At 47.6% G+C, this 5,883-nt stretch overlaps 12 non-coding genes across 12 annotated transcripts; all 12 read left to right on the forward strand.

The window, feature by feature from the left end:
- The first annotated feature begins 135 nt into the window (after nt 1-135).
- Nucleotides 136-254, forward strand: LOC123173498 (5S ribosomal RNA). The gene has a single exon (XR_006486269.1). It is a non-coding gene; the product is annotated as a 5S ribosomal RNA (ribosomal RNA).
- A 370-nt stretch (nt 255-624) lies between these two features.
- On the forward strand, nt 625-743 carry LOC123173665 (5S ribosomal RNA). The gene has a single exon (XR_006486414.1). It is a non-coding gene; the product is annotated as a 5S ribosomal RNA (ribosomal RNA).
- A 372-nt stretch (nt 744-1,115) lies between these two features.
- Nucleotides 1,116-1,234, forward strand: LOC123173489 (5S ribosomal RNA). Its single transcript, XR_006486261.1, has one exon. It is a non-coding gene; the product is annotated as a 5S ribosomal RNA (ribosomal RNA).
- Nucleotides 1,235-1,605: 371 nt separating this feature from the next.
- Nucleotides 1,606-1,724, forward strand: LOC123173666 (5S ribosomal RNA). Its single transcript, XR_006486415.1, has one exon. It is a non-coding gene; the product is annotated as a 5S ribosomal RNA (ribosomal RNA).
- A 371-nt stretch (nt 1,725-2,095) lies between these two features.
- LOC123173537 (5S ribosomal RNA) lies at nt 2,096-2,213 on the forward strand. The gene has a single exon (XR_006486306.1). It is a non-coding gene; the product is annotated as a 5S ribosomal RNA (ribosomal RNA).
- Nucleotides 2,214-2,584: 371 nt separating this feature from the next.
- Nucleotides 2,585-2,703, forward strand: LOC123173667 (5S ribosomal RNA). The gene has a single exon (XR_006486416.1). It is a non-coding gene; the product is annotated as a 5S ribosomal RNA (ribosomal RNA).
- Nucleotides 2,704-3,074: 371 nt separating this feature from the next.
- On the forward strand, nt 3,075-3,193 carry LOC123173504 (5S ribosomal RNA). Its single transcript, XR_006486275.1, has one exon. It is a non-coding gene; the product is annotated as a 5S ribosomal RNA (ribosomal RNA).
- A 369-nt stretch (nt 3,194-3,562) lies between these two features.
- On the forward strand, nt 3,563-3,681 carry LOC123173668 (5S ribosomal RNA). The gene has a single exon (XR_006486417.1). It is a non-coding gene; the product is annotated as a 5S ribosomal RNA (ribosomal RNA).
- A 371-nt stretch (nt 3,682-4,052) lies between these two features.
- Nucleotides 4,053-4,171, forward strand: LOC123173659 (5S ribosomal RNA). Its single transcript, XR_006486408.1, has one exon. It is a non-coding gene; the product is annotated as a 5S ribosomal RNA (ribosomal RNA).
- A 370-nt stretch (nt 4,172-4,541) lies between these two features.
- Nucleotides 4,542-4,660, forward strand: LOC123173669 (5S ribosomal RNA). The gene has a single exon (XR_006486418.1). It is a non-coding gene; the product is annotated as a 5S ribosomal RNA (ribosomal RNA).
- Nucleotides 4,661-5,031: 371 nt separating this feature from the next.
- Nucleotides 5,032-5,150, forward strand: LOC123173490 (5S ribosomal RNA). Its single transcript, XR_006486262.1, has one exon. It is a non-coding gene; the product is annotated as a 5S ribosomal RNA (ribosomal RNA).
- A 371-nt stretch (nt 5,151-5,521) lies between these two features.
- On the forward strand, nt 5,522-5,640 carry LOC123173670 (5S ribosomal RNA). The gene has a single exon (XR_006486419.1). It is a non-coding gene; the product is annotated as a 5S ribosomal RNA (ribosomal RNA).
- The last annotated feature ends 243 nt before the right edge of the window (nt 5,641-5,883 follow it).

Raw genomic sequence — 5,883 nt, forward strand, 5'->3', positions numbered from 1 at the left:
GGGGGGGAGTAAGTAGTATATATAGGGCATTATCCATTATTAGGCAACGGTTGTAATGGTAGTAAGAATGGCAATCATCTTTGCAGTGGACCTGGGAGTGGCAAGCATAAGGGACGAAGGCGGGGGTAACATGTTGGATGCGATCATACCAGCACTAAATCACCGGATCCCATCAGAACTCCGAAGTTAAGCATGCTTGGGCGAGAGTAGTACTAGGTTGGGTGACCTCCTGGGAAGTCCTCGTGTTGCATTCCCTTTTTAATTATTTTTTGCACCTCGTGACAAACATATCGCATGTGCGCGATATATATTAAGCCCGTTATATTATTTTTGACATTTGCGATATGTTTTCGCTCGCTGCTCATTGGTCACGCGTCTAGAGGCGGCTTTGTGGCGCGAGGAGCGCGTTCTGAAAGGGGTAAAAAAATACGTGTTGCTGCGGTATAGAGGGAGGGGTGGAAACCGTGGTAAACTCGTCTCCGTGTTTGAGGGGGGGAGTAAGTAGTATATATAGGGCATTATCCATTATTAGGCAACGGTTGTAATGGTAGTAAGAATGACAATCATCTTTGCAGTGGACCTGGGAGTGGCAAGCATAAGGGACGAAGGCGGGGGTAACATGTCGGATGCGATCATACCAGCACTAAAGCACCGGATCCCATCAGAACTCCGAAGTTAAGCGTGCTTGGGCGAGAGTAGTACTAGGATGGGTGACCTCCTGGAAAATCCTCGTGTTGCATTCCATTTTTAATTATTTTTTGCGCCTCGTGACAAACATATCGCATGTGCGCGATATATATTAACCCCGTTATATTATTTTTGACATTTGCGATATGTTTTAGCTCGCTGCTCATTGGTCACGCGTCTAGAGGCGGCTTTGTGGCGCGAGGAGCGCGTTCTGAAAGGGGTAAAAAAATACGTGTTGCTGCGGTATAGAGGGAGGGGTGGAAACCGTGGTAAACTCGTCTCCGTGTTTGAGGGGGGGGGAGTAAGTAGTATATATAGGGCATTATCCATTATTAGGCAACGGTTGTAATGGTAGTAAGAATGACAATCATCTTTGCAGTGGACCTGGGAGTGGCAAGCATAGGGGACGAAGGCGGGGGTAACATGTCGGATGCGATCATAGCAGCACTAAAGCACTGGATCCCATCAGAACTCCGAAGTTAAGCGTGCTTGGGCGAGAGTAGTACTAGGATGGGTGACCTCCTGGGAAGTCCTCGTGTTGCATTCCCTTTTTAATTATTTTTTGCGCCTCGTGACAAACATATGGCATGTGCGCGATATATATTAACCCCGTTATATTATTTTTGACATTTGCGATATGTTTTAGCTCGCTGCTCATTGGTCACGCGTCTAGAGGCGGCTTTGTGGCGCGAGGAGCGCGTTCTGAAAGGGGTAAAAAAATACGTGTTGCTGCGGTATAGAGGGAGGGGTGGAAACCGTGGTAAACTCGTCTCCGTGTTCGAGGGGGGGGAGTAAGTAGTATATATAGGGCATTATCCATTATTAGGCAACGGTTGTAATGGTAGTAAGAATGACAATCATCTTTGCAGTGGACCTGGGAGTGGCAAGCATAAGGGACGAAGGCGGGGGTAACATGTCGGATGCGATCATACCAGCACTAAAGCACCGGATCCCATCAGAACTCCGAAGTTAAGCGTGCTTGGGCGAGAGTAGTACTAGGATGGGTGACCTCCTGGAAAATCCTCGTGTTGCATTCCCTTTTTAATTATTTTTTGCGCCTCGTGACAAACATATCGCATGTGCGCGATATATATTAACCCGGTTATATTATTTTTGACATTTGCGATATGTTTTAGCTCGCTGCTCTTTGGTCACGCGTCTATATGCGGCTTTGTGGCGCGAGGAGCGCGTTCTGAAAGGGGTAAAATAATACGTGTTGCTGCGGTATAGAGGGAGGGGTGGAAACCGTGGTAAACTCGTCTCCGTGTTTGAGGGGGGGGAGTAAGTAGTATATATAGGTCATTATACATTATTAGGCAACGGTTGTAATGGTAGTAAGAATGACAATCATCTTTGCAGTGGACCTGGGAGTGGCAAGCATAAGGGAGGAAGGCGGGGGTAACATGTCGGATGCGATCATACCAGCACTAAAGCACCGGATCCCATCAGAACTCCGAAGTTAAGCGTGCTTGGGCGAGAGTAGTACTAGGATGGTGACCTCCTGGAAAGTCCTCGTGTTGCATTCCCTTTTTAATTATTTTTTGCGCCTCGTGACAAACATATGGCATGTGCGCGATATATATTAACCCCGTTATATTATTTTTTACATTTGCGATATGTTTTAGCTCGCTGCTCATTGGTCACGCGTCTAGAGGCGGCTTTGTGGCGCGAGGAGCGCGTTCTGAAAGGGGTAAAAAATACGTGTTGCTGCGGTATAGAGGGAGGGGTGGAAACCGTGGTAAACTTGTCTCCGTGTTTGAGGGGGGGGGAGTAAGTAGTATATATAGGGCATTATCCATTATTAGGCAACGGTTGTAATGGTAGTAAGAATGACAATCATCTTTGCAGTGGACCTGGGAGTGGCAAGCATAAGGGACGAAGGCGGGGGTAACATGTCGGATGCGATCATACCAGCACTAAAGCACCGGATCCCATCAGAACTCCGAAGTTAAGCGTGCTTGGGCGAGAGTAGTACTAGGATGGGTGACCTCCTGGAAAATCCTCGTGTTGCATTCCCTTTTTAATTATTTTTTGCGCCTCGTGACAAACATATCGCATGTGCGCGATATATATTAACCCCGTTATATTATTTTTGACATTTGCGATATGTTTTAGCTCGCTGCTCATTGGCACGCGTCTAGAGGCGGCTTTGTGGCGCGAGGAGCGCGTTCTGAAAGGGGTAAAAAAATACGTGTTGCTGCGGTATAGAGGGTGGGGTGGAAACCGTGGTAAACTCGTCTCCGTGTTTGAGGGGGGGGGAGTAAGTAGTATATATAGGGCATTATCCATTATTAGGCAACGGTTGTAATGGTAGTAAGAATGACAATCATCTTTGCAGTGGACCTGGGAGTGGCAAGCATAAGGGACGAAGGCGGGGGTAACATGTCGGATGCGATCATACCAGCACTAAAGCACCGGATCCCATCAGAACTCCGTAGTTAAGCGTGCTTGGGCGAGAGTAGTACTAGGATTGGTGACCTCCTGGGAAGTCCTCGTGTTGCATTCCCTTTTTAATTATTTTTTGCGGCTCATGACAAACATATCGCATGTGCGCGATATATATTAACCCCGTTATATTATTTTTGACATTTGCGATATGTTTTAGCTCGCTGCTCATTGGTCACGCGTCTAGAGGCGGCTTTGTGGCGCGAGGAGCGCGTTCTGAAAGGGGTAAAAAATACGTGTTGCTGCGGTATAGAGGGAGGGGTGGAAACCGTGGTAAACTCGTCTCTGTGTTTGAGGGGGGGAGTAAGTAGTATATATAGGGCATTATCCATTATTAGGCAACGGTTGTAATGGTAGTAAGAATGACAATCATCTTTGCAGTGGACCTGGGAGTGGCAAGCATAAGGGACGAAGGCGGGGGTAACATGTCGGATGCGATCATACCAGCACTAAAGCACCGGATCCCATCAGAACTCCGAAGTTAAGCGTGCTTGGGCGAGAGTAGTACTAGGATGGGTGACCTCCTGGAAAATCCTCGTGTTGCATTCCCTTTCTAATTATTTTTTGCGCCTCGTGCCAAACATATCGCATGTGCGCGATATATATTAACCCCGTTATATTATTTTTGACATTTGCGATATGTTTTAGCTCGCTGCTCATTGGTCACGCGTCTAGAGGCGGATTTGTGGCGCGAGGAGCGCGTTCTGAAAGGGGTAAAAAAATACGTGTTGCTGCGGTATAGAGGGAGGGGTGGAAACCGTGGTAAACTCGTCTCCGTGTTTGAGGGGGGGGAGTAAGTAGTATATATAGGGCATTATCCATTATTAGGCAACGGTTGTAATGGTAGTAAGAATGACAATCATCTTTGCAGTGGACCTGGGAGTGGCAAGCATAAGGGACGAAGGCGGGGGTAACATGTCGGATGCGATCACACCAGCACTAAAGCACCGGATCCCATCAGAACTCCGTAGTTAAGCGTGCTTGGGCGAGAGTAGTACTAGGATGGGTGACCTCCTGGGAAGTCCTCGTGTTGCATTCCCTTTTTAATTATTTTTTGCGGCTCGTGACAAACAAATCGCATGTGCGCGATATATATTAACCCCGTTATATTATTTTTGACATTTGCGATATGTTTTAGCTCGCTGCTCATTGGTCACGCGTCTAGAGGCGGCTTTGTGGCGCGAGGAGCGCGTTCTGAAAGGGGTAAAAAAATACGTGTTGCTGCGGTATAGAGGGAGGGGTGGAAACCGTGGTAAACTCGTCTCTGTGTTTGAGGGGGGGAGTAAGTAGTATATATAGGGCATTATCCATTATTAGGCAACGGTTGTAATGGTAGTAAGAATGACAATCATCTTTGCAGTGGACCTGGGAGTGGCAAGCATAAGGGACGAAGGCGGGGGTAACATGTCGGATGCGATCATACCAGCACTAAAGCACCGGATCCCATCAGAACTCCGAAGTTAAGCGTGCTTGGGCGAGAGTAGTACTAGGATGGGTGACCTCCTGGAAAATCCTCGTGTTGCATTCCCTTTTTAATTATTTTTTGCGCCTCGTGACAAACATATCGCATGTGCGCGATATATATTAACCCCGTTATATTATTTTTGACATTTGCGATATGTTTTAGCTCGCTGCTCATTGGTCACGCGTCTAGAGGCGGCTTTGTGGCGCGAGGAGCGCGTTCTGAAAGGGGTAAAAAAATACGTGTTGCTGCGGTATAGTGGGAGGGGTGGAAACCGTGGTAAACTCGTCTCCGTGTTTGAGGGGGGGGAGTAAGTAGTATATATAGGGCATTATCCATTATTAGGCAACGGTTGTAATGGTAGTAAGAATGACAATCATCTTTGCAGTGGACCTGGGAGTGGCAAGCATAAGGGACGAAGGCGGGGGTAACATGTCGGATGCGATCATAGCAGCACTAAAGCACTGGATCCCATCAGAACTCCGAAGTTAAGCGTGCTTGGGCGAGAGTAGTACTAGGATGGGTGACCTCCTGGGAAGTCCTCGTGTTGCATTCCCTTTTTAATTATTTTTTGCGCCTCGTGACAAACATATGGCATGTGCGCAATATATGTTAACCCCGTTATATTATTTTTGACATTTGCGATATGTTTTAGCTCGCTGCTCATTGGTCACGCGTCTAGAGGCGGCTTTGTGGCGCGAGGAGCGCGTTCTGAAAGGGGTAAAAAAATACGTGTTGCTGCGGTATAGAGGGAGGGGTGGAAACCGTGGTAAACTCGTCTCCGTGTTCGAGGGGGGGGAGTAAGTAGTATATATAGGGCATTATCCATTATTAGGCAACGGTTGTAATGGTAGTAAGAATGACAATCATCTTTGCAGTGGACCTGGGAGTGGCAAGCATAAGGGACGAAGGCGGGGGTAACATGTCGGATGCGATCATACCAGCACTAAAGCACCGGATCCCATCAGAACTCCGAAGTTAAGCGTGCTTGGGCGAGAGTAGTACTAGGATGGGTGACCTCCTGGAAAATCCTCGTGTTGCATTCCCTTTTTAATTATTTTTTGCGCCTCGTGACAAACATATCGCATGTGCGCGATATATATTAACCCGGTTATATTATTTTTGACATTTGCGATATGTTTTAGCTCGCTGCTCTTTGGTCACGCGTCTATATGCGGCTTTGTGGCGCGAGGAGCGCGTTCTGAAAGGGGTAAAATAATACGTGTTGCTGCGGTATAGAGGGAGGGGTGGAAACCGTGGTAAACTCGTCTCCGTGTTTGAGGGGGGGG

This window comes from Triticum aestivum, unplaced genomic scaffold (genome assembly GCF_018294505.1).
Source record: "Triticum aestivum cultivar Chinese Spring unplaced genomic scaffold, IWGSC CS RefSeq v2.1 scaffold140664, whole genome shotgun sequence".
In the NCBI taxonomy this organism is placed as follows: domain Eukaryota; kingdom Viridiplantae; phylum Streptophyta; class Magnoliopsida; order Poales; family Poaceae; genus Triticum; species Triticum aestivum.